A 26,989-nucleotide genomic window follows, 5' to 3' on the forward strand; every position below is an offset into this window, starting at 1 on the left:
TAACAACCATGATTCATTTTATTCCATAAAAATTCAGCAAACAACATGAAAAATCTCATGGAAAAACCCTAGACTTTCAACCATTTTGCAAAATAGTCCCTCAATTAGCTAAATTAAGCTACAAGAGTCCCAAAAGTACAAAATTAAACAAAAATAACCATAAAAAATGACTTACATGTAAGGGTTTATTGTGCTGAAAATTTTCAAGCTCCCATGGGGGTTTTCCACTTCAATTTTTGGTGGAAAAGATGGAGAAGTAAGATGACCGCTTTTGATTTTTATTTTTTTTATTCAATTAGTTAATGTCATCAAATACCAACACTACTAAATTTTTGACTTTTTGACTCCTCTTGTCTCTATGGCCGGCCACCCTATTGAAATGGATCTATTTTCCCTTTAAAGACCCCTATTTATGATTCTTTAGCTATTTAACACCATTTGTTAGAAAAAACAAAACTTTTTCCCCTTATGCGATTTAGTACTTTTTCGCAATTGAGCATGCAATCGCTAAAATTATTTCACCAAAATTTTCATGAACTCATATAATCATGCTAAAACACATAAAATAATACTAAAAACAATTTCTCTAACCTCGAGTTAGTGGTTCCGAAACCACTGTTTCGACTAGGCCCAAAATCCGGTTGTTACAGAGGTAAGGGTTTTGTTAGGTTTTTTGTTGAGTTCTTTCCAAAATTGGTTGATTAAAAATGAATTAAGTGATTAATCTGGAGATATGTTGGTCGATTTTTAGGTTCTGGAGGCTTAGAAGTGCTTGCGCATCAAAAGTGATACAAGCTGTGTACCCGAAACGCAGAAAACAAGATTCGGCAAAAGGTCAAAATTGCTTGCTATCGAGAAATAAGAGAAATAAGAGAAAATTATGCGAAAAAAATTGTAGAGAAAGGAAATAAGGGTGTTATAAACTTGGAAATCAACATTTTGTACTAAAATAGTTTTGTACAACAGCAGTAGTCTAACTTTGAAAAATCATCAAAAATACTAAAAATTGTGTTAGAGGTTGAATAAAATATGAAATTAAATTTTATTGAGCCTAGTTTTTCATGGAAGAAACAATATAAGCAATCAAATTGTAAATTATGAGATATAATAAATTTTGTGAGACAAGGCAGAATGATTTCAGGTTCTCCTGTTCTGACTTTGGAAAATCATCAAAAATTGTAAAAAATTTAATTTTTTGGCTTAAATTTATTTGGTTAAATCCTCAATGAGTCTATTTTTAATAGAAAGAAACAGAAACATCATCCAAATTCTATACTAAGATATAAATTATTTTTAGTAAGGAAAGGTTGATGCTGCCAAACAATAGAATAGGGATAAATTTGAAGATTTTACTGTACTTATTTGATAAACTATAAAATCTAAAAATTTTATCATAGATAGCTATTTGAGTCTAGTTTCAAAAACATCAAGCAGATTTTAATTTGGAATTTTGTAACTCAAGATATAAATAATTTAGAGACAATGACTCAAGTAGATAGCTTTGAATGAACATATAAGTAAATAGTGAAAAAAATATATGAATATTTAGCTAGCATAGGTTATATAAAAAATGGATCACACGGCCAAGGCCAATGTGGGCCGAGTGGGCCACACGGGTGTGTGGGCCCACACAGGAAGATCACATGGGCGTGTGAGCCCATTTTTACTGAAATGTTTCTAAGGTTGCACGAGTCGCCCAAGTCGACTGTGAACCTACTGTAAGGTCGGTAAGCGCTACTTAGACCCCTAAATGTGTGAAATTGATTGAATCATATCTGTACTGAGTATGTTAATATCTGAACTGAATATATGTACTGAAATTGCATAATATCATATCATCTATTGTATGTTCCATTGCATTGGGTTGGGGGTTGTTATTCGGAGGAAGTGTACTGAAAGGCTTTAAGCCTAATTTACTGGAAGCTCAGCTACAAACTACTGTTTTGTGTCGCATTCGGTACTACTTGGAGTGTAGGGAAAGGTGGGTTGATTATATCCCAACATAGAGTGTAGGGTTGGACGGAGATGGTTTGGAGAGGCTGGTTGGGTAGGATTTTGCTACTACATAATCATATCTGCGATGTTGCGATGGGCTAAGGCCCTCTTGCATTTTGACATCAGATTGAGATGGGCTAAGGCCCAAACTGTCACTGATACTAAAAAGGGCTTAGGCCTAAGACTGTTCAACTGTGCACTGCAAATACTGATTGTTTGTTTGTTTTTGCAAGATTACACATTAAGTTTATGTAAACTCACCCTTTTTGTTTAACGTGCACAGGAAATCCCCAGACTTAGACGGATCGGTGCAACGGAGGACTCAGTGGTGACCACAGTAATTTTTGGACTTCATGGTTTTCAATTTACAATTTATAATTTGATTATTAGTGATTATTTGGGTTGTAATTTAAGGACCCTCTAGGACTTTGGTTTTAAATTTAGGTTTTTATTTATTTATTTTACTTTATGGATTTATACCTGCTGGTCGTAGGAAATTCGGTTTTCAAAAAGTTAAAGTATTTTCTAAACGCATGATCACTTAGACTGTTTTATTAAAGCTTCCGCAATGAGGGATGTTTCAAAAAAAATGTTTTAAATGAATAAAGACGACTTCCTAAGTTCTAAAAAAGGTTTACTAAAGATAATAGCATGGAATGTTTTCATCATAACAAAGAGGTTTTAAAAACACTATCCTGTGATATTGCCAGATACGACCATAATGTCTAGGCCGGGTTTAGGGTGTTACAGCCCCCAAGATCTAACCCAATCTAAAAGAACCACTTGCAATTGGGTTCAATGCATATCAACAAGCACCTTTACGACAACTAACTGAAAATATTAAAATATATTGACTTTTTCAACACCTTTTGAACATGAATTCATGCAAACTCTAACTAATTTCTATCGAATTTTGTGGTTTTATTATAAATTAATTAAATTGAGCTTAAATTATACTTCATTTCAAATTTTAGTTATTTTTATACTAAATTTGTATAATTTGTTTAAGTTTTGACAGTTTTGCACAATAGGTGAAAAATCAGCTCGGAAGTCACCTTGAATGATTCAAGTACCGAGGCACCTTGAGAGCTCAAGATGATGAATTAACAACCATGGAGGGCCCAAATTAATGCTTTCAGACTTATTTGAATCAATTGGTCCAACTAAATTTTGTCGGGAAAAATCTAACAAGAAGCGGATGAAAAGGGCCTGAATTGAACAACTGAAGAGGGAAGATTGACGAGCCCAAAAAAGTAGCCTAATACTGACCCAATTCCTTTCCAAATAAGCTAATTTAACTGATTATAATATTTACAAAACAACCCTTAACTTTCACCTAAACCCCTTTTAACCCATCCAATTTTGGTGCATTTTCACTTGGGCATTAAGCTAAATTTAGCAAAGCCATCTCAACCTCTCTCCCTACTATCAAGTGCTGGCCATGGGAAGGGGGATTGATTGCTATTTTTAGCTAATAAAAACTACCATCTCCTACTATAAATACCTCTCCTCACATTCTTATTTCTCATCAACTCATTCACACCATTCATCATTCACTCATCTCTTCCTTCATTTCTCTCATTCACTCTTTTTACTTTCCTAATTTTCTCCCTTCCGTTTGTCGATTTCCCCTCTTGAAAAAGAGCTATCACACCCCTTGGAAAAACTAAAATTAAGCATTCGTGAAGGTATTTGATCGTCAAAACAAGCAGAAAGGAAGAGAAGTACGCTAGTCTGGCTTTAGAAAAACACCGAGATTTGTTTTTTAGTTCCCTTCGTTTATTCTTTTAGTTTATTTTGTGATAAAAAACATGAATACTTATTGTTTTGATTCTTATATTTTAATTAAAATGACTTAATTTGTAACACCCCTAACCCGTATCCGCTGCCAGAACAGGGTTTCAGAGCATTACTACCATTTACAGATCACTAAAAAAATTTAAATACTTACCGATTCAATGCATCATATAAATAAATATATTACCATTCAATCAACAGTTTTGACACTTGTATAAGCATCAAACAACAGCATTGTTAGTATACTTGCACATATCTCATATAAATTCAACATTGATATATCTATTTTCTCGACATATCGCACTTGAGTTTAATAATAGTCTCAACTTACATAATTTCCTTGTATCAACATATCAAAGATAATCATATATGTACATGTCATGAAACATATCATGCTCTTACCGTTTCTTCATAAGCATATATCATTCATTTCATTATATCAATATTTCATGCTCTATCATTTCCATATATTTTATGTATATTTATTAGGTAATAGTTTATATCAAACTTAACATAAATTATATTCCATGTACTTATACTTATTTCGTTTATCTATCTTTATAATTATTTCATATAACCATTCGTCATCGATACATATTACACGAATATCAATTGTTCAACAGATGTCATAGCGTCTCCCATCCACGGTCTTATTTATCTTTGACATGATGCCATAGTGTCTTTCAACTATGGCCTTACTCATTTTCTGTCATGTTGCCATGGTATCTTTCAACCATGGTCTTATTCATTTCATGTCACGCTACCATGGTATCTTTCAACCATGGTCTTATTTATTTCCCGTCATGTTGCCATGGTATCTTTCAACCATGGTCTTACACGTTTCATATCAGGTGCCATGGTATCTTTCAACCATGGTCTTACACGTTTCATATCAGGCTGCCATGGTATCTTTCAACCATGGTCTTACACATTTCATATCAGGTTGCCATAGTATCTTTCAACCATGGTCTTACACATTTCATATCAGGTTGCCATGGTATCTTTCAACCATGGTCTTACACATTTCATATCGAGAGCACACTCATGAACCTCATCCTTACAGTGGGATTACCGGTCCGGGCTAAATCCTCAGTAATATAAATTCATAGAGTATTGTCGGGATTACCGGTCCAAAGCTAAATCCCATGCAACGACAATTACTCTAATGAGCTTGGATCCAATTACCAGTCAAAGCTAAATTGAGACCTAATTCGGATTACCCGTCTGGCTAAATCCATTTACACGTATTCTTCGGGAGGGCTATATTAGGATAGGATCACCCGTCAAGCTAAATCCTTTTACCGTCAATTCCTTTTCAGAGATCCATCGAATTTTCTTTTCATTCAACCGGGATTTATTTTCAATTTATATCGAGTATTATCAATATTTTATCAAATATCATGAATTGAACATTCAAATCATATTTTCATCACATAATCACATATTTCAAGTATTTAAAATACAATTCAAGTTACACAAACTTACCTCATTGCTTGTTTGTGTTTATAATTTCATTAATCCGATATCTTTTCTTTTCGACGATCAAGTCTCATATTTGAGTCGTCCGGATCTTTATAAATAAATTTGATCATGATTTTCATTCATTTCATATTCCAATGCATTTAACTAATGCTCTAGGTAAAATTATCATTTTGCCCCTAACTTTTAATTAATGACGATTTCATCCTTAGGGTCAGGAAAATAAAATTCTTGCAATTTAATCCTTATTTCCAGCTATTATTCTCATATATATATTGATAATAGTCCATGAATTCTATAAAATATTAGAATTTTCCATAATTTCAACACTTTTCAATTTAATCCCTAAAACATGTTTTCCCCCGATCTTCAACTAAATTAATAATTTCATTCAATTTTGTAATTTAAATAATAAAATAATCCATTTCATGCAATTTGGTCATTTCTGCCATTTTTACAAAATTTCCCATAAAGTTTTATTTTTATTCAATTTAGTCCTTGAGCCTAAAATATGCAAATTAGCCATGCTAGATGAATATTCATACATATTTTTCCTCCTCCCCCTCTCCATTCCACATCCTTAATGTAGATAACACACTTGTAAGTAACATTATCCATAATTTTTATTATTTACTTTTATAAATATTCAAGCTGTCCATCTATGTCATAGTCACTAAATTATTTATATCTGGAGTTCTAGAACTCTAAATTAAGAGCCGATAATTTTCCCTGAAACTAGACTCATATATCTTCTTACCATAAAATTTTCAGAATTTTTTGGTTCAGTCCATAGGTACTGTTTATTCTTAAAGTTACCCCTATTCTGTTGTCTGACAGTTGTGACCCTTCTTCACTAAAAATTAATTATCTTCTCGTACAGAATTCGAATAATGTTTCCGTTTATTTATATTGAAACTAGACTCATTCAATATTCTAAAAATATAAATTTAAGCCCATAATTATGATTATCCAATTTTTTATGATTTTTCAAAGTCAGAACAGGGGAACCCGAAATCATTCTGATGTTGTCTCACAAAATTTATTATATCTCATGATTTAAAAATATATTGCTTACACCATTTCTTCTATGAGAAACTAGACTCAATGAGCTTTAATTTCATATTTTTTTCATCTTCTAATTCGATTTATACAATTTATGGTGATTTTTCAAAGTTAGTCTACTGCTGCTGTCCAATACTGTTTTAGTACAAGATATTAATTACCATGTTAAAACATCCTTATTTTCTTTTTCTACACCATTTCTCATCACTTTCTCTTATTTTCTCTTCACTAACATATCAAGAACATAAGACCTTATGTAAGAAAACTCTACTATAACATTATTTCCATGTTTTATCAATAATAACAAACTTAAAACATATTGAAATCTTGATATACTTACCTTGTTCTATTGATACTAATCTTTAACTTGATTTTCTCTCCTCCAGCTTCTATTTCTTGAATCCAACTTGATATTCTAACTCCCCATGGCCTCCTTAACATTTTCTCTCTTAGTAGCAATGAAAATTCTTTTGATTTCTAGGTGGAAATGGTGAATTTTGGTGGAAGGACCAAATTGTAAAGAAAAGAAAATTTCTTTCTTTTCCTTCTCTTCTAACGTTGGCTGCATGCATGGAAAGATGATGAAAATTCTTCATCTTTCCTTCCTTTTATACTAAATAATTAATAATAAAATATCTCATTAAAATAATATATATCTAATTAAATAATCATAAAATATCATCAACATCATCATTACTTTCTAGATTTCTCTCTCTTCCAATTGACCATTTGCCCTTTATTATCTTTTAAAATTCCATCCTTGAGTCATCATTTAATTTTGGTAAAATTGCAATTTAGTCCCTCATAGTTCTTCACCTATTCAATTTGGTGCTAATTCATCCATTTTTCTTAGTTTCTAGATCATTCCACTCTTAAAATATTTACACTATTGGTCCTTCAACTTTTCATATTTACACTTTAACCCCTTAAATTTTTAGTATTTACTCTTGTGCAACAAAACTTTTCTCACTTTTACAATTTAGTCTTTTCTTGAATTAATATATCATAATATACTTCTTAATATTGACATAACTCAAAATTTCCCTTTATGTCACTTTATTTCCTTATTTTACTATATCAAGGATAATATCTTACTGTAAAAATTTTCAGGGTATTACATTTCTCTCCCCCTTAAAATAAATTTCGTCCTCGAAATTTCCTTTTTTTCTTTTGGTCATGAATTTCATTATTTCTATAGTTCTGTAGTTTCTTTCTGTACATATTTGCCCACTTTATCATTTATATCCATTCTCTATCCTTTCATTTCACAATTTATTTTCAATACCATATTTCACATTTACCTTTCAGAGCTTCTACCAACAGAAATAGAAAATAATATCATATGAATCTTATTATCAAGTGTTCTATCACATATATTGGCTTGGAAAACCAAAGAAAGATAGAGTAGTACCACTTGTGAAACAATTAGACTTGCGATAATTTCTGTCGATTAGCATATTTATCCAACCTTTTCTTATATTGATTATAGCATCCAAACATGAACAGTTCCATATGTCTTTGAAAATATCAGTATATATAAGATACCCATAGAAAATCCCAAAAATTTACTATAATATACCCAGTTATAACGGCTATATTCAAATATTTTTGCAATTTATTCACCAATCTATTGACTAGTATAGTCATCAATAATTTCACATCATTTACTTCACTAAAAAAAACTAATTCGGAAGAAATTTTTAGTTAACTGTTCTGTAAATACCATATTTAAATAAATCAATTTTCCCATAAATAACTTCTTTCTTTAACAGTGACACTGTATATCTTAACTAGTTTAAGAAAAATCTGATATCTTTATTCAGAACCCATCTTTACTTATTAACTCATTCTCAGTTCCGACTGCATTATCAATTGTTCAACCATTGAGCTTTTCACTTTCCGCTTCTAAACTTAATCAATATAAATATTATGCATTTCATTGCATATAACTGTATTAGTAAAGGAGTATAGATCGTAAAGCCTCATAATTTAATTTCCATGTATTTACTCATATAACATTTATCATTCTCAAGTACTATAAAACATTTATCCGTACTTTTACAAGTTTTGCTTCATCATAACTAACATTTTTGCTCAGAGATAATCATTTTCCTCATAACGAAAATTGTTTACTTTTTACTTAGCAGAGGCCCAGTAGACTAGATAGAATACTTCGGATATACGAGACTTATATAGAGGTGCATTATTATGCACTATTAAACAGAGAACACTGAAGTGCTATACAGAGAGTACGAATGTGTTGAATGTGCTAATAATCAGAGAGCACTAACGTGCTATAAAATCAAAGAACATGCTGAGGTCCCTTAATATCCTGGTAGTTTTAATCTTGTCTACTTGGGCAAATTATTTCATGCACGCATATCACTTTTACACCTTTCGCATAATACTTTTACATGCTTTATAATTTAATCCTTGTACCAATAATCCGTTTATTTATGTCTTCTCTACCTTTAATACATGTAATATTTTTTTGAAATTCTCTTATTCATCCATAATTTACTAATAATCCTTATCATGTACTTCATATACCACTTTTATATATTTTGTAATTTAGTCATCAGCACAATATTTCGTGTAGCAATATAATTTACTTTTAATAATACACATAACATTCATCATCAACATGTATTTATTCATACCTTTATGAATTCCAATTCATTCTAATCAACTTTTTACTTATATACCTTTTAACATTATCGAATTATCTTGGGTTAGAAAGCATATCATTTTATAAGTAAAACAAATCTCATCAGAGTCGGGAGATATCATACTATCACATTTATAATGACATGTGTTTTTAGACTTCACATATACTACGTTTGGTCTGAGAACCGACTAAACTGTAGCTCTGATACCACTAAATGTAACACCCCTAACCCGTATCCACTGCCAGAACAGGGTTTCAGAGCATTACTACCATTTACAGATCACTAAAAAAATTTTAAATACTTACCGATTCAATGCATCATATAAATAAATATATTACCATTCAATCAACAGTTTTGACACTTGTATAAGCATCAAACAGCAGCATTGTTAGTATACTTGAACATATCTCATATAAATTCAACATTGATATATCTATTTTCTCGACATATCACACTTGAGTTTAATAATAGTCTCAACTTACATAATTTCCTTGTATCAACATATCAAAGATAATCATATATGTACATGTCATGAAACATATCATGCTCTTACCGTTTCTTCATAAGCATATATCATTCATTTCATTATATCAATATTTCATGCTCTATCATTTCCATATATTTTATGTATATTTATTAGGTAATAGTTTATATCAAACTTAACATAAATTATATTCCATGTACTTATACTTATTTCATTTATCTATCTTTATAATTATTTCATATAACCATTCGTCATCTGATACATATTATCTGAATATCAATTGTTCAACAGATGTCATAGCATCTCCCATCCACGGTCTTATTTATCTTTGACATGATGCCATAGTGTCTTTCAACTATGGCCTTACTCATTTTCTGTCATGTTGCCATGGTATCTTTCAACCATGGTCTTATTCATTTCATGTCACTTGCCATGGTATCTTTCAACCATGGTCTTATTTTTTTCCCGTCATGTTGCCATGGTATCTTTCAACCATGGTCTTACACGTTTCATATCAGGTGCCATGGTATCTTTCAACCATGGTCTTACACGTTTCATATCAGGCGCCATGGTATCTTTCAACCATGGTCTTACACATTTCATATCGAGTTGCCATAGTATCTTTCAACCATGGTCTTACACATTTCATATCAGTTGCCATGGTATCTTTCAACCATGGTCTTACACATTTCATATCGAGAGCACACTCGCTTGAACCTCATCCTTACGGTGGGATTACCGGTCAAAGCTAAATCCTCTGTAATATAAACTCATAGAGTATTGTCGGGATTACCAGTCCAGGCTAAATCCCATGCAACGACAATTACTCTAATGAGCTTGGATTTGAATTACCAGTCCATGCTAAATTCAGACCCTAATTCGGATTACCCGTCTGGGCTAAATCCATTTACACGTATTCTTCGGGAGGGCTATATCAGGATAGGATCACCCGTCCGGGCTAGATCCTTTTTACCGTCAATTCCTTTTCAGAGATCCATCGAATTTTCTTTTCATTCAACCGGGATTTATTTTCAATTTATATCGAGTATTATCAATATTTTATCAAATATCATGAATTCAACATTCAAATCATATTTTTATCACATAATCACATATTTCATGTATTTAAAATACAATTCAAGTTACACAAGCTTACCTCACTGCTTGTTTGTGTTTATAATTTCATTAATCCGATATCTTTTCTTTTCCACGATCAAGTCTCATATTTGAGTCGTCCGGATCTTTATAAATAAATTTGATCATGATTTTCATTCATTTCATATTCCAATGCATTTAATTAATGCTCTAGGTAAAATTATCATTTTGCCCCTAACTTTTAATTAATGACGATTTCATCCTTAGGGTCAGGAAAATAAAATTCTTGCAATTTAATCCTTATTTCCAGCTATTATTCTAATATATATATTGATAATAGTCCATGAATTCTATAAAATATCAGAATTTTCCATAATTTCAACATTTTTCAATTTAATCCCTAAAACATGTTTTCCCCCGATCTTCAACTAAATTAATAATTTCATTCAATTTTGTAATTTAAATAATAAAATAATCCATTTCATGCAATTTGGTCATTTCTGCCATTTTTACAAAATTACCCATAAAGTTTTATTTTTATTCAATTTAGTCCTTGAGCCTAAAATGTGCAAATTAGCCATGCTAGATGAATATCATACATATTTTTCCTCCTCCCCCTCTCCATTCCACATCCTTAATGTAGATAACACACTTGTAAGTAACATTATCCATAATTTTTATTATTTACTTTTATAAATATTCAAGCTGTTCATCTATGTCATAGTCACTAAATTATTTATATCTGGAGATCTAAAACTCTAAATTAAGATCCGATAATTTTTCCTGAAACTAGACTCATATATCTTCTTACCATAAAATTTTCAGAATTTTTTGGTTCAGTCAATAAGTACAGTTTATTCTTTAAAGTTACCCCTATTCTGTTGTGTGACAGTTGTGACCCTTCTTCACTAAAAATTAATTATCTTCTCGTACAGAATTCGAATGATGTTTCTGTTTATTTTTATTGAAACTAGACTCATTCAATATTCTAAAATATAAATTTAAGCCCATAATTATGATTATCCAATTTTTGTGATTTTCAAAGTCGAAGCAGGGAACCCAAAATCATTCTGATGTTGTCTCACAAAATTTATTATATCTCATGATTTAAAATATATTGCTTACATCATTTCTTCTATGTGAAACTAGACTAAATGAGATTTAATTTCATATTTTTTCATCTTCTAATTCGATTTATACAATTTATGGTGATTTTTCAAAGTTAGTCTCTCTGCTTTGTCCAATCTTGTTTTAGTACAAGATATTAATTACCATGTTAAAACATCCTTATTTTCTTTTTCTACACCATTTCTCATCACTTTCTCTTATTTTCTCTTCACTAACATATCAAGAACATAAGACCTTATGTAAGAAAACTCTACTATAACATTATTTCCATGTTTTATCAATAATAACAAACTTAAAAACATATTGAAATCTTGATATACTTACCTTGTTCTATTGATACTAATCTTTAACTTGATTTTCTCTCCTCCAGCTTCTATTTCTTGAATCCAACTTGATATTCTAACTCCCCATGGCCTCCTTAACATTTCTCTCTCTTAGTAGCAATGGAAATTCTTTTGATTTCTAGGTGGAAATGGTGAATTTTGGTGGAAGGACCAAATTGTAAAGAAAAGAAAATTTCTTTCTTTTCCTTCTCTTCTAACGTTGGCTGCATGCATGGAAAGATGATGAAAATTCTTCATCTTTCCTTCCTTTTATACTAAATAATTAATAATAAAATATCTCATTAAAATAATATATATCTAATTAAATAATCATAAAATATCATCAACATCATCATTACTTTCTAGATTTCTCTCTTCCAATTGACCATTTGCCCTTTATTATCTTTTAAAACTCCATCCTTGAGTCATCATTTAATTTTGGTAAAATTGCAATTTAGTCCCTCATAGTTCTTCACCTATTCAATTTGGTCCTAATTCATCCATTTTCCTTAGTTTCTAGATCATTCCACTCTTAAAATATTTACACTATTGGTCCTTCAACTTTTCATATTTACACTTTAACCCCTTAAATTTTTAGTATTTACTCTTGTGCAACAAAACTTTTCTCACTTTTACAATTTAGTCTTTTCTTGAATTAATATATCATAATATACTTCTTAATATTGACATAACTCAAAATTTCCTTTATGTCACTTTATTTCCTTATTTTACTATATCAAGGATAATATCTTACTGTAAAAATTTTCAGGGTAGTACATAATTCGTGTCTGTGTTAGATTGATTGCATTCTGTTATTTAAATTGTTAAAATTATGTTTGTGTTGTTATAGGCCTTAGTAAGTTGTTAAATTCGAGAAAATCACGCACACGTTATGCTTGCATTATAATGGTAAGATAACTATTGAAATAATTATGAATTAGATTGAAATTACAATTAATTTGCATAATATCTATTCGGTGCATGCTTAATCTTCTAAGGTAATTGAAGGTTAAATTAGCGATAATATTAAGCAATATTCTTGTCTTGCATAACTTGTAAGTTGTTGTGATTAATTTATATAAACATATTTAGTTCACTCTGTCTTATACTTGTTTACAAAAATTGATTAAATTAATCCAAGATAGGAATATGTTTTAAAGATTGATTAATTTAGTATGTATGTATGTTAACAAAATACTAAGTTGCCATGAAATTATTCGTAACAACATGAATATAGTTTTAATAATTCTAAGTGAAGAATAAAATTAATCTAAAACATGTATGTCATATTGATTAAAACTTTTTTAGAAATCATGCATTAGAATTTTTACTTTTACTTTTAATTGGTTACTTAGTTAATTCTTAGGTTTGAGATCACCTTATTCAAAATAATTATTTCCATCTACCAATTTGTTTAATCTTTACATTTCATAAATATTTTATTGCACAATCCTTATGGATACAATAACTCAACATACTTGTCATTTATTACTTGATACAATTGTGTACACTTGCAAATTTTTATTGTTCCAAGTTTTTGGCATCATTGCCAAGGACTGTTTCAAAAGACATTATTTGTGAAATTGTTAATTTTTCATTTTGTTTTCTTTTTCTATTAAATTTTAATTCCATTATTTTCTATGATTGTTTTAGGTGTTTATGAGTTTTGATCAAACTATTGACTTACTCCTCGTAGATCTGGAAATTGAAAGGACTTTTAAACAAAAGAGAGGATAAGCAGCTCAAAGAAGGACTAAAAAATGAACCTTAAGAACCAGAATCAAGGAAATAGGGGAAATCATCCTTAGAATCCCATCCTTGTTACTGATGACTGGGATCGAGCCTGAAGACAGTATGTTGTACCATTGTTTAATGAACTTAATCTCTGAATTAGAAGACCTTAGATCGAGGCACAATAATTCAAGCTAAAGTCAGTTATGTTCCAGATGCTTCAGACAGTGAGCCAATTCAGTGGAATACCTATTGAAGATCCTCAACTTCACCTTAAATTGTTTGTGGAGGTGAGTGATTCCTTCAAGTTAGCCGGTTTACTTGAAGATGCACTAAGGTTGAAGTTGTTCCCATAGTTACTGAGGGACAGAGCCCTAGCTTGCTTGAACTTATTGCCACATAATTCCATTACAACATGATAAGAGTTGGCAAAACGCTTCCTAATGAAGTACTTTCCACCTAGTAATACTATTAAGTTGCGAACCGATATCACTACCTTCCAAAAAATGGATGACAAATCATTGTATGATGCGTGGGAGAGATTCAAAGAACTATTACAAAAATGATCTCATCATGGAATTCTACATTGTATCTAGCTGGATACATTTTACAATTGTCTCAACACACAAACGCATGAATGATGGTGGATGCTTCCGCAAATAGAGCACATCTTTCTAAATCTTATAATGAGGCTTATGAGATTATTAAGAGAGCCACTAGTAACAATTACCAATGGCCAACCAACCAAGTAGCCATAGGACATAGAGTTGTAGGAGTGCATGAAGTTGACACACTTATATCCCTTGCAGTTTAGGTATTCTCTATGTCATTAATGCTTAATAATCTTACTATTAACGATTTCAATAATAATATAACTGGACAAAAACCTATCCAATTTGAGAACATCTCTTGTGTTTTCTGTGAAGATGGCCATATGTTCAAAAACTGCCCATCAAACCTAGAGTCCATCTATTAGTTGGGAAATTCGAATCAGAATCAAAGTGGGCCAGGACCATAGTTAAACTTCTATAACCCTTCTTGGAGAAAACATCTAAATTTCTCATCGAGTAACCAAAGAGTGGGTCATAGCAACACTTACATGCAATTGAGGCCAAGTTAGCCGATAGAATTTAATCAAAAAGTTCAAAACCCATCCCAAGCTGAATCATCCAATATCTTGGAGAACTTGTTGAAAGCGTACATAGCAAAGAATGACACAATAATTCAAAACCAAGTATAGCTAATTTAAGGACAAGCGACAACATTGAAGAACTTGGAGAATCAAATGGGTCAGATAGCAAGTGAACTTGAAACAGATCACAAGCCGCTTTCCCTAGTGACACGAAAATCCCAAGAAATTCAGGCAAGGAGCATTGCAAAGCGGTTACTCTGCGTAGCAAAAAAAATAGAGCCTAATGTTATCGAGGTTGAAAATGAACCCACTGAAGATCAATAAAAAGAATAGGCTCAACCAACTGTTGAAACTCCAATTTAAAAAAATAAGAATCTATGAACTTTGACGAGGTAATCCCTAAAGGGGTCAATTATGATAAACTAACACCTATGTTAGATACAAAAAGAGTGTGCAGAAGGAGGATTGCCCGATACAAGTTAAGAATCTTCCACCACCTTACCCTCAAAGGCTTCAGAAATAAAAGCAAGAAGTCCAATTTAAGAAGTTTTTAGATGTAATCAAGCAACTTTACATCAATATTCAGTTGGTAGAGCCTTTTGAGAAAATGAAAAATTACGTGAAATTTATGGAGTGTGTCCTGTCCAAAAAAAGAAGACCTAGAGATTTTGAAACTGTAGCACTGACAAAGAAGTGCAATGCATTCTTGCAAGACAAGCTACCCCCAAAAATGAAGGATCTGGGGAGCTTTACCATACAATACAACATAGGAGATTCTTAATACGGAAGGGCTTTATGTGATTTGGGATCAAGTATCAACTTGATGCCAATGTTTGTGCTTAGGCAACTGAGGATTGGAGAGGTCAAACCAACGGCAGTCACACTGCAATTGGTAGATAGGTCATTGCCACATCCTGAAGGAAAAATCGAGAACATATTGATACGTTTCGATAAATTTATCTTTCCTACTGACTTCATTATGTTGGATTTTGAGGCAGATAAAGAAATTTCTATCATTTTAAGGAGATCATTCTTAGCAACGAAAAGAACGTTGATTGATGAACAAAAGGGTGAACTTAACATGATGGTTCACGATGACATAGTAACTTTCAATGTCTTCAATGCTATTAAACCCCCTAATAAGATTAAAGAATGCTTTGTTGTTTTCAAGATGGAATCGCTACTCCCCTTAGAATTGGAACGCATGTTATTAAGTGATCCGACGAATGACAATGAAGATGATGAATGTTTGGTTTTGTTAGAAGCAAATTCGAAGGAAGTCATTTCCAAATATCGGTTTGGTTTATTAAAATTTTCATCACAAGGATTCAAGATACCAAAAGCATCCATTGAAAAGCCACCTGAATCAGAATTAAATGAAGGACGGAGGAGATTGACCAACTCTTGGTTATTTGATCTAGGAAAATTTAAGTCTCGATGGTTAGAGGCTAGAGTAATTTATCCCGATTCCTACAACATTGGGTAAGCCTTATTGAGCGTAGACTTGAAAAGGATGAAACTACTACTATTACGAATGACAATAATGAGTTGATTTTGACAAAAATAGACACAAGTTGGATGATTAGTAGAAAGCTAAACAAGTATACTAGGAAAGATCATTTTCGGTTTCATTTCCTTGAACAAATGTTGAAGATAATTGTTGGACAGGATTATTTCTTCTTTCTAGATGGGTATGATTGGCATGACAGATGGCCCTTTGACATCACCTTAGTTAGTGACGATCCCAATGACATTGAGGGAGTTCTCTTCACTTTCCCTATGTTTATTTTATATTTTTAGTCATTTTTAATTTTTTTAATAAAATGGTAGACTTAGATAAAATTTTCTTTGGATCATTACATTAATTAAAATTCTATCTAAGAGATTGAGACTTAAGTTGGACCATTTGTGGCCCTTCCAATATTTCTTGGAAATTTAATTTAATGTAATTTAAAAAAAAAACATTTTTCTAAGTAGTCCAAAATAATTATTTATTTGTTTTATTAAATAAAGGGCCAATTTTTTTTTACCAAAATACTAATTTCTAGGAGTTTTTTTTAGTTTACTTTTAGTACAGGTACTTAGGATAAAAAAAAGGTGCTACCATTGGGTTTAAAACTCAAGACACTACTAGGAAGGGAAATATCCAACCCTTTGCCGCACATCTACATCCAAAAGAACCTTGTCGCCGCACACTTCTATAGCCATACATACCATCACCATTGTACAAACCTGTAGCCCTTACCTTGCTCCATTGCTACTCGCAAGTAGCCGCATAATGCATCCCCCTTAACCCCTTTATCTTGTATCCCTTAACTCCCTAAATCACCACCCCGAACACCTTCATTTGAAGCACCCAACTACCACACCTAAACCATCCTTAAAATCGCCACCCCTATCTCTAAACCTTACAGGTGGCTACTCACCTAATTGTCAAAAACTAAAACCACCTTTAATATATTTTCTAACTCCAATGCCAAGAGTCCCTTCGTCTAGCACCATTCCACAAAGTGACCAGTATGCTATAATGGATATATTACAACACATGCATTGGAATCAATAGACTTATTGGAGATATGCAAAAAATATATACATACGAGATGACTTGACCAGAGATGCATTTAAAAAATATTTCATAACCCCTTTGTTTTTATGCCTGAATTTCCAGACTTCATATTTGAGCCATGAACTCCATTCTTGAGAAAGGAGCAAGATGACTTAAGCACTCCCAAAAAGGACAAGAATAATGAAAAATTAGAGTCGGGTATTGAGATATTTTGAGCTTTTAGTTTTAAGTTTTTTTAAGGATAATTCTATTTCTTGCATAATAAAACAATAAGTTGAGGTCATTAATAAAATTGAACAATTTTCAAAATAAAATGTGTGACAATAGATATGTACATGTCTAAGATTAGATTTTTTTTTTCTTTATTTTAGGAAAAGCTTGGTATTCAAGTAATCAAACTTGAGTCACCTCCCTTTCTTGGGATCTTACCTGGTGTACAACATCTATTCACTTCTCTATTTTCATTCCTTCTATCTATCGTGTTTAACAATGTTCCCATTGTTCATCTTAAGTATGGGAAACCAAAAACTGAATTGTTCTTTTCAAGAATACATTTTTCCTATCAAATAGTGATTAAGTTATTTTTTCTCAAAACTTTAATTTTTTGTTGATTATGAGAAACTTTAGTATAAGTAAAGTTTTATTATTTCAACAATTGTTCTGTTAGCTGAAGTATGACATAAATGTTAGTCTTAATAAAATATATTAAACAAACCATGAAATTTTCAATTCCTTAGAAAAACTAACATGCATGGAAGTTTAAGCCTCTAGAATTGATTTAGTAATTTCTTGAGGCGAAATCCTAGGAAGCATGACATTTTGAAAATGATTTAGGCAGACTTTGTTTGGACCGTTTGAGCCTTTCAAACTAACCTTAATGAATATTTATCCCTTGAAACCTGACTTTGAGAGTATATGATATGATTTTTTTGGAACATTGCATACATGAGCCATCCATTCTTTAATATTTATCTCTAAATTGTCCCAAACACTAACTCATTTTATTTAGAATATTCTTTGAAAATAAGTTTGACGAAGTTGAGAAGAAGTATCAAATGCTCAAAATATTGTAGTACATGTAGTAATATCCACGAGCCTAAAAAAAGAACATGTGTACTAAAAAAATAGATGTACAAGGAGCATGTGTACTCAGGTTCAAAAATAGTTGGTGAATTTGAGGGTATCTATTTTGAAGGTCCGATGCAAGCTGAGTATAAGGTTTTTTGCTTAAAGATATCTATCTTTTACCTACCCTAGCCAAACCGTGTTATAACTTATTTAAAATACCTATTGATTCAGATTTTTGTGTCGACTACTTTAGTGGAGAGAAATTGCTAAACTCAACTCATGAAGGCATAATTAAACTTAGGGATTGCAACTTAATCTTAAATGAGAGAATAAAAGTTCATTGGTAAAAATCTGGCATATATTTATTAAGAAAGCATTTAGTTTATTTTTGCTGTCATGATAATAATTGAGGATGAATACTCTGTATATTTAAGTTGCGTAATTTCAAATTTTTTGTTATTAAGCACAATTGTACTAAACTCATAATTGTGGGAAGAAATTATTTTTGAAGAAAATTTTCAAAGGTGATTTTCTTAATCTTCATTTACAATTTATGCATTACTTGGGATGAGCAATGAATTAAGTTTGGGGGTGTGAAAACACTAAAATATATAGATTTTTTTTTATCACCTTTTAAACATCAATTCATGCAAATTCTAAGTAATTTCTATTGAATTTTATTTTTTATTGTAAAATAATTAAATTAAGCTTAAATTATACTATTTTGCAAATTTTAGTTATCAAATTTGCATAATTTGACTAATTTTTGACAGTTATGCACAAGAAGTGAAAAATCAACTTAGAAATCACCTTGAATGAATCAAGTATCGAGGCACCTTGGGAGCTTAAGATAATGAATTAACAGTTATTAAGGACCCAAATCCATGCTCTTGGACCTGTTTGAATGAATTGCTCCAATTGAATATTATCCGAAAAATCTAACAACTTGAAGCGGATGAAAAAGGGCTTAAATTGAGAAACTAAAAAGAAGAGATGGATGAGCCTAAGAAAGCAACCCAATACTGACCCAATTGCTTCCCAAATCAGCTAATTAAGCTGATTATAATATTTTCAAAACAACCCTTAATTTAACCCCTCTACTTTTGGTGCATTTTCACTTGGGCATTAAGCTAAATTTAACAAAGCCATCTCAACCCCTTTCCCAATTATCAAGGGTCGGCCATGCGAAGGGGGATTGATAAACCGTAATTTATACATATTTCTATCCCATGCTTAGCACAGTTTATGGATGATTTTTCCTTAAAATTGGTGAATTCGATACTCCTAATGCCTTAGTTTCATGTTTATACTTAGGTGAGCATAGGAGAGTGAAAGGAATAAGAAACGGGCCAAAAACGAAAAAAATGGGCCAACGTACGAAATCAACACGACCTAGAACTCCTCACACGAGTAGACCACACGGCTGTGTCAATTTGGCAGAATCGTAGCACAACTCACACGGGTGGACCAGACGCCCGTGCCTATTTAACAGGCTTGACCACGGCCTTAAGCAATCGCACACAGGCATGTCACACGGGTGTGTCCTTGCCGAGCCTAAGTTTAGTCCAACTCGGAAAAGGCCAATTTTGAGGGTTCTTAGGCATTCCAAAGCCTATAAATACACCCTAAAGGAGGAGGAAAATAGACATAGAGGGAAGGAAGCAGGGAACTATTCAAGGAAAGCCGATAGATCCATCTCAGAAGTCGGATTCATCATCAAGACTAAAGATTTTGGGTTTTTCTTTATGTTTCGTATTCATTATTCCTCTGAGATGTTTACCTTTTTAGTTATGAACTAAAACCCCTAAATACCTAAAGGGAATGAAACCTAAGACAAATCTTGTTATTATTATCTGAATTGTATGATAAATATTTGACTTGATCTTAATTATGTGTTCTTAATTCTTGTTTTGATATTTCAGGATATTGATTCAAGTTAAGCTCTTATTCAGAGGAGGAATAGACCCTATCTAAGAGTACATTTGTCATAATTAAGCGGAGTTGGTTGTGCGCCTAGAGATAGGGTGACAAGATTTTGCCGGATTAGGGTGAAACCTAATAAGGGGATCCATAGATCGAGTTAATGCAACCCTAGGGAGTTAATTAGAAAGAGATTTCAATTATTCAACCTAGGGTTAGACGTTGTTAGTCTCGAGAGAGATAATAATATAACTTAAGGATTTCTACGGATCAAGTCAAATGAATAAATCATTCGATTCAGAGTCAAATAACAAGTGAAGTCTAGGTGGATTTTTCCTTAGGTATTGTCTCAATCAATCGAGTTTTCCAAAAGTAATTCCCCAATTCTATTTTCTGTAAATTCTTAGTTTAGTTAATTAGCTAGTTAAAACAAACCCCATTATTCTTAGGCTAGATAATAAAAAACAGTCATTACTAGTACTTTTAGTTCCTTTGGGTTTGACAATTCGGTCTTACTAAAACTATACTACTATTCGATAGGTACACCGGCCTTCATCGTGATAATAGTTAGTTTCAAGAACGATTCATTATAAATATTTAAAACCTGTCACGAATATCACGTATCAAGTTTTTTGCGCCATTGCCGGGGAACTAAGATATTAGGAACACTCGATTTTTATTAATTTAGCCATTTACTTTTACTGCAATTTAAATTTTATTCTAATTTTTATTAATAATTCTTCTTTTTCCCTTTTTCTGGCAGGTTCTTATATTTTATGACTAGAAGAAACCCGTCAGGACCATTACTATTTGACAGTGAAATCGATTGCACAGTTCGCAGAAACTAAAGAGAAATAAGACGAAGCTTAAGATGCACAGAGAACGAGCAAGAGGACGATATTCAAACCCCAACCGAGGAGATGGCTGAAAACCAAGAAAATCCGCTACCTCCTGCAATTACTGTTAATTAAAATCTTACTCCGCGCACTATGTATGATTATACTAAACCTAATTTAACAGGAACTGAGTCAAGTATAGTTAGACTTGCTATTGCTGCAAATAATTTTGAACTGAAACCTAACACAATTCAAATGATACAACAATTTGTTCAGTTTGATGGTTTACAGGACGAGGATCCCAACGCTCACTTGGCAAATTTCCTAGAATTTTGCAATACATTTAAAATCAATGGCGTTTCTGATGATGCCATATGTCTTCGGTTGTTTCCCTTTTTGTTAAGGAATAAGGCTAAACAATGGTTGAACTCGTTGCCACGAGGGTCAATCACTACTTGGGAACAAATGACCAAAAAATTTTTATTAAAATATTTTCCACTGGCTAAAACAACCAAATTACGTAATGATATCTCTTCTTTTGTGCAGATGGATTTAGAAACACTCTACGATGCATGGGATAGAAACAAGGACCTTTTGAGAAGGTGCCCTCACCATGGGTTACCACTTTGGCTACAGGTTCAAACGTTTCATAATGGCCTGAATCCTTCGACTTCGCAGATGATTGATGCAGCCCGCTGGAGGAACTATCAATAATAAAACACCTGAGGTGACTTATGAATTTATTGATGAGATGTCACTGAATAACTATCAGTGGCAAGTTATGAGAACAAAGCTGACAAAAGCATTCGGTGTTTTCAACCTCGACACAGTTACTATACTATCTAACCAAGTAGAACTCTTAAATAAAAAGATTAACGGTTTGTGTGGTTCTACTCAGGTACATCCAGTGATGAGGTGCGATTCGAATGGAGGAGGAGCATGCATAGAGTATCAACCCTTCAACCCTAGCATCGAGGATGACCAAGTCCAATATATGGGTAACAATAACTCTAGATCCCAAAATAACCCATATAGTAACACTTATAATGCAGGTTGGAGGAACCATCCCAATTTCTCGTGGAGCGATCAAGGAAATCAATGGCCACAACATCCTCCGGACTTTCAACAACCACCTTACCAGCAAGAAAAGAAGCTGAACCTTGAGGAGATGCTAACCAAATTCATCTCGGTGTCAGAAACTCATTTTCAGAATACTGAGACAACACTTAAAAATCAAAAAGCATCGATCCAAGGGCTCGAAACTCAAATTGAACAGCTTGCCAAGTTGATTTCTGAACGACCACAACGTAGCTTGCCAAGCAATACAGAATCTAACCCAAGGGAGCAACTCAACATGATTACTAGTCAAGATGGGGAAGGGTTAGTCATACTTGAACCAGAACCAAGCCAAGAAACTGAGATAAGCAAAGGTAAAGGTGAGGTAGACCACAATGAGCAAAAATCAGTAAGTACATAATACAAACCTCGTGTGCCATACCCTAATGCGACAAGGAAAGACTGTTCAGATGAACAATTCGGTAAATTCCTTAAACTCTTAAAAAAATTACATATTAACTTACCGTTTATTGAAGCTCTATCGTAGATGCCAAATGCAATGAAATTTTTAAAGGAGCTTTTAGCAAATAAGCGGAAGTTGGACGAGGCTTTACATGTGAAGCTAAACGTAGTTTGCTCAGCTATTCTACAGAATAAACTACCCAACAAACTAAAAGATCCAGGGAGTTTTACGATTCCTTGCTTAATTGGTAGTTTAGATGTTAATAATGCATTAGCTGATTTAGGGCTAGTATTAACGTCATGCCTTACAAAATGTTTAAACAACTAGGTCTTGGGAAACCCAAACAGACTAGGATGAGCATTCAATTAGCAGATAAAATTATAAGATTTCCTAGGGGTATTATTGAAGATATGCTAGTTAAAATAGATAAATTTATATTTCCTGTTGACTTCATTGTTCTAGACATAGAGGAGGATAGCAACACCCCTTTGATTTTAGGAAGGCCCTTTTTAGCAACTGCTAGAACGATTATTGATGTTGGCATAGGTGAGCTCACACTTCATGTGGGAGACGAAGCAATCACCCTTCAAGCTCGCAATTTCGGCAACACATCAAAAATTGAAGGTGATTGTCCAAACCATTCTACTAAAACTGACAATATGGTGCAACCTACTTTGCAGGAAATGAGTTTGAAGGAAGTACATGAGCCATTTTCAAGCAATAGTAGAGGACCTATTCATGAAGAACGAAGGCTACAAATCGAGGAGCTAGATGAATGGCAGACACATAAACCGAGAACACACGATAAACCAAAACTATGCCAGAGCAAGCTCAATACCTCACCAAATCAACTTAAGGTTGGAGATAAAGTTTTACTAGACACCATAGATCCTCACATTATCACTGCCAAACCAAATGAAGAAATTCCTCTTGCAGTACTTAGCATTTTCTCATTCGATACAGTCAAGGTAAGTCATCCCAAGTTCGGCACTTTTAAGGTAAAAAATACCCGCCTAAAACCTTATTTTGATGAGATTCACAGCAGGAATGAGGACTATAAACTCCTCGACCAACTATGACCATTCAATGGAAAAGTAAGTTGAGCTTAGACTATAAATAAGCGCTTCTCGGGAGGAAACCCGAGCACTAACAATATTACTTTCTTTAAATTTTAGTTTTTAAAATCTAACATGCTAACCAAATCATTGAGCACAGGTTTTTTAGAACCACAAGGGCAAGCACACGGGTGGACTTATAGACTTATGGACTAATGAACCTCTACCACCGCCGGAGTATCCTCCTCCACCCTCATGCCGATTATTCTCCAAAACTCTAGTTCAAGGAAATTCATTCATCACTCAAGAAGTTTCACTTCTCTCCCTATCTTATATTTATATTCTTTTCTATATATCTATCTTTGTACATTGAGGGCAATGTACATCTTAAATGTGGGGGGGGTATTCATTTTACTATCAGAAAAATCCCTGAATGATTGCCTTGTTTTTTTGAAAAGCTCTCATATCATGTTTAGGATAAATTTTGATTGATTTATGACTTTTATTGATATAACTTGAATTAAAACATAGGCATTTATGCATTTATTGTTTAAACTTTAAGACATTAGGGAATCAAGCATGATAAGTTGATTTTTGAAGAATTAAAAACTTTTAGGTTGTTTCCCCAAGTTTAGGTATTATTTTGAGTTGGAATTCACAAGTTTAAACATAAAAAAACCATAATTTTTGTGAGATCTTGAGCCTTCAAGAGCATCTATTAATTCTTTCATGCTCACTTTCATTATGAGTGCGTCAGTATTGAATTGTTATTCTAGAACTTACTTGATTATGCATGTCAAGACCACACCATTTGATTTGATATGTCAAAATGAGAAAGGAACTTAGGTTTAACCCACTCACTCCATAAAAACCTACCTTCACAATTAACCCTTAGTGAACTCCCTTGAGCCTAACAACCCATTCATTGATGTACCCTCAATATTAACCCATAACTCATTATTGTCGAAATCCCCTAAATTAATTTCATCCCTATTTTTGTCAAGATTTTAGTTGGAATAGTTGTTTAGCTATGTTTTATTCTATTTTGTAATTTGACTTGTTCCTAAAATATATATATACATGTATACATTTTAGTAGTAGTGATTTTCTGAGCTAAAGAATTAAATTCCATATTCTGAGGAAAAATTCTGTTATACGCAATTGATGACTAGACATTTTTGTAGCTAGGCAATTGTTCAATTCAATCTCGATTCTAACCCTTTCTTTCAGCTTGTGACCACACCCTCTAACCAAAGCCACGTTACAACCCTTGAAAGACCTTTTGATTCATGTTTTATCTCAATTTATAGTGGTGGGGATTTGATTTTCATGCAAGCCTATGGTAATGACTTTTCATTATTGGCTATTGAGTGTTTCATTTATTGTCCTTAAACACCTCGAGTGATTTGAGTGAATCTTTAGTGAGGATGTGAAACTCTGTGACATTTTGAATCAAAGGTAATTACTTAGACGAGGGGAGACACCTATATTTTCATGATAAAATGCTCAACTTGGAATGTTTGAAACTTTGATGTTCTTTTAGTTGAATTTTCAATGTATGATTGCCTACGGATTATTTTGAGATATTATCGATAGAAATTATAAGTTGAGAAGAATTTATTTTGATTATGAGTTGAGGATTTTGCTTGAGGACAAGCAAATGCTTAAGTGTGGGGGTATTTGATAAACCGTAATTTATACATATTTCTATCCCATGCTTAGCACATTTTATGGATGATTTTTCCTTAAAATTGTTGAATTCGATGCTCTTAATAACTTAATTTCATGTTTATACTTAGGTGAGCATAGGAGAGTGAAAGGAACAAGAAACGGGCCAAAAACGGAGAAAATGGGCCAACGTACGAAATCAACACGGCCTGGACCTCCTCACAAGGGCAGACCACACGGTCGTGTCAATTTCGAAGAATTGAAGCACGACTCACACGGGTGGACCATATGCCCGTGCCTATTTAACAGGCTTGACCACGGCCTTAAGCAATTGCACACCGGCTTGTCACACGAGCGTGTCCCTGCCGAGCCCAAGTTTAGTCCAATTCAGAAAAGGCAAATTTTGAGGGTTCTTAGGCATTCCAAAGCCTATAAATACAGCCTAAAGGAGGAGGAAAACAGACACAGACGGAAGGAAGCAGGGAACTGCTCAAGGAAAGCCGATAGATCCATCTCAGAAGCCAGATTCATCATCAAGACTGAAGATCTCCCCTCAATTTCCCTTTAAGAGTTTTGGGTTTTTCTTTATGTTTTGTATTCATTATTCTTCTGAGATGTTTACCTTTTTAGTTATGAACTAAAACCCCTAAATACCTAAGGGGAATGAAACTTAAGATAGATCTTGTTATTATTATCTGAACTATATGATAAATATTTGATTTGTTCTTAATTATGTGTTCTTAATTTTTATTTTGATATTCCAGGATATTGATTCAAGTTAAGCTCTTATTCAGAGGAGGAATAGACCCTGTCTAAGGGTACATTTGTCATAATTAAGCAGAGTTGGTTGTGCGCCTAGAGATAGAGTGACAAGATTTTGCCGGATTAGGGTGAACCTAATAAGGGGATCCATAGATCGAGTTAATGCAACCCTAGGGAGTTAATTAGAAAGAGATTTCAATTATTCAACCTAGGGTTAGACGTTGTTAGTCTCGAGAGAGATAATAATATAACTTAGGGATTCCTACGGATCACGTCAAATGAATAGATCATCCGATTCAGAGTCAAATAACAAGTGAAGTCTAGGTGAATTTTTCCTTAGTTATTGTCTCAATCAATCGAGTTTTCCAAAAGTAATTCCCCAATTCTATTTTCTGTGAATTATTAGTTTAGTTAATTAGCTAGTTAAAACAAACCCCATTATTCTTAGGCTAGATAATAAAAAAATAGTATTATTAGTACTTTTAGTTCCTTTGGGTTCGACAATCCGGTCTTGCTAAAACTATAATACTGTTCGATAGGCATACTTGCCTTCATCGTGATAATAGTTAGTTTCAAGAACGATTCATTATGAATATTTAAAACTTGTCACGAGTATCACGTATCAGGGATTTACTGCTATTTTTAGCTAATAAAAACTATCATCTCCCACTATAAATATCTCTCCTCACCTCCTCATTTC

General features: G+C 32.7%; 1 non-coding gene across 1 annotated transcript; it reads right to left on the bottom strand.

Annotated features, from left to right (window-relative positions):
- Positions 1 to 21,798: 21,798 nt before the first annotated feature.
- On the bottom strand, positions 21,799 to 21,905 carry LOC128279699 (small nucleolar RNA R71). The gene has a single exon (XR_008269897.1). It is a non-coding gene; the product is annotated as a small nucleolar RNA R71 (small nucleolar RNA).
- Positions 21,906 to 26,989: the final 5,084 nt, after the last annotated feature.

This window comes from Gossypium arboreum, chromosome 8 (assembly GCF_025698485.1).
Source record: "Gossypium arboreum isolate Shixiya-1 chromosome 8, ASM2569848v2, whole genome shotgun sequence".
Classification (NCBI taxonomy): domain Eukaryota; kingdom Viridiplantae; phylum Streptophyta; class Magnoliopsida; order Malvales; family Malvaceae; genus Gossypium; species Gossypium arboreum.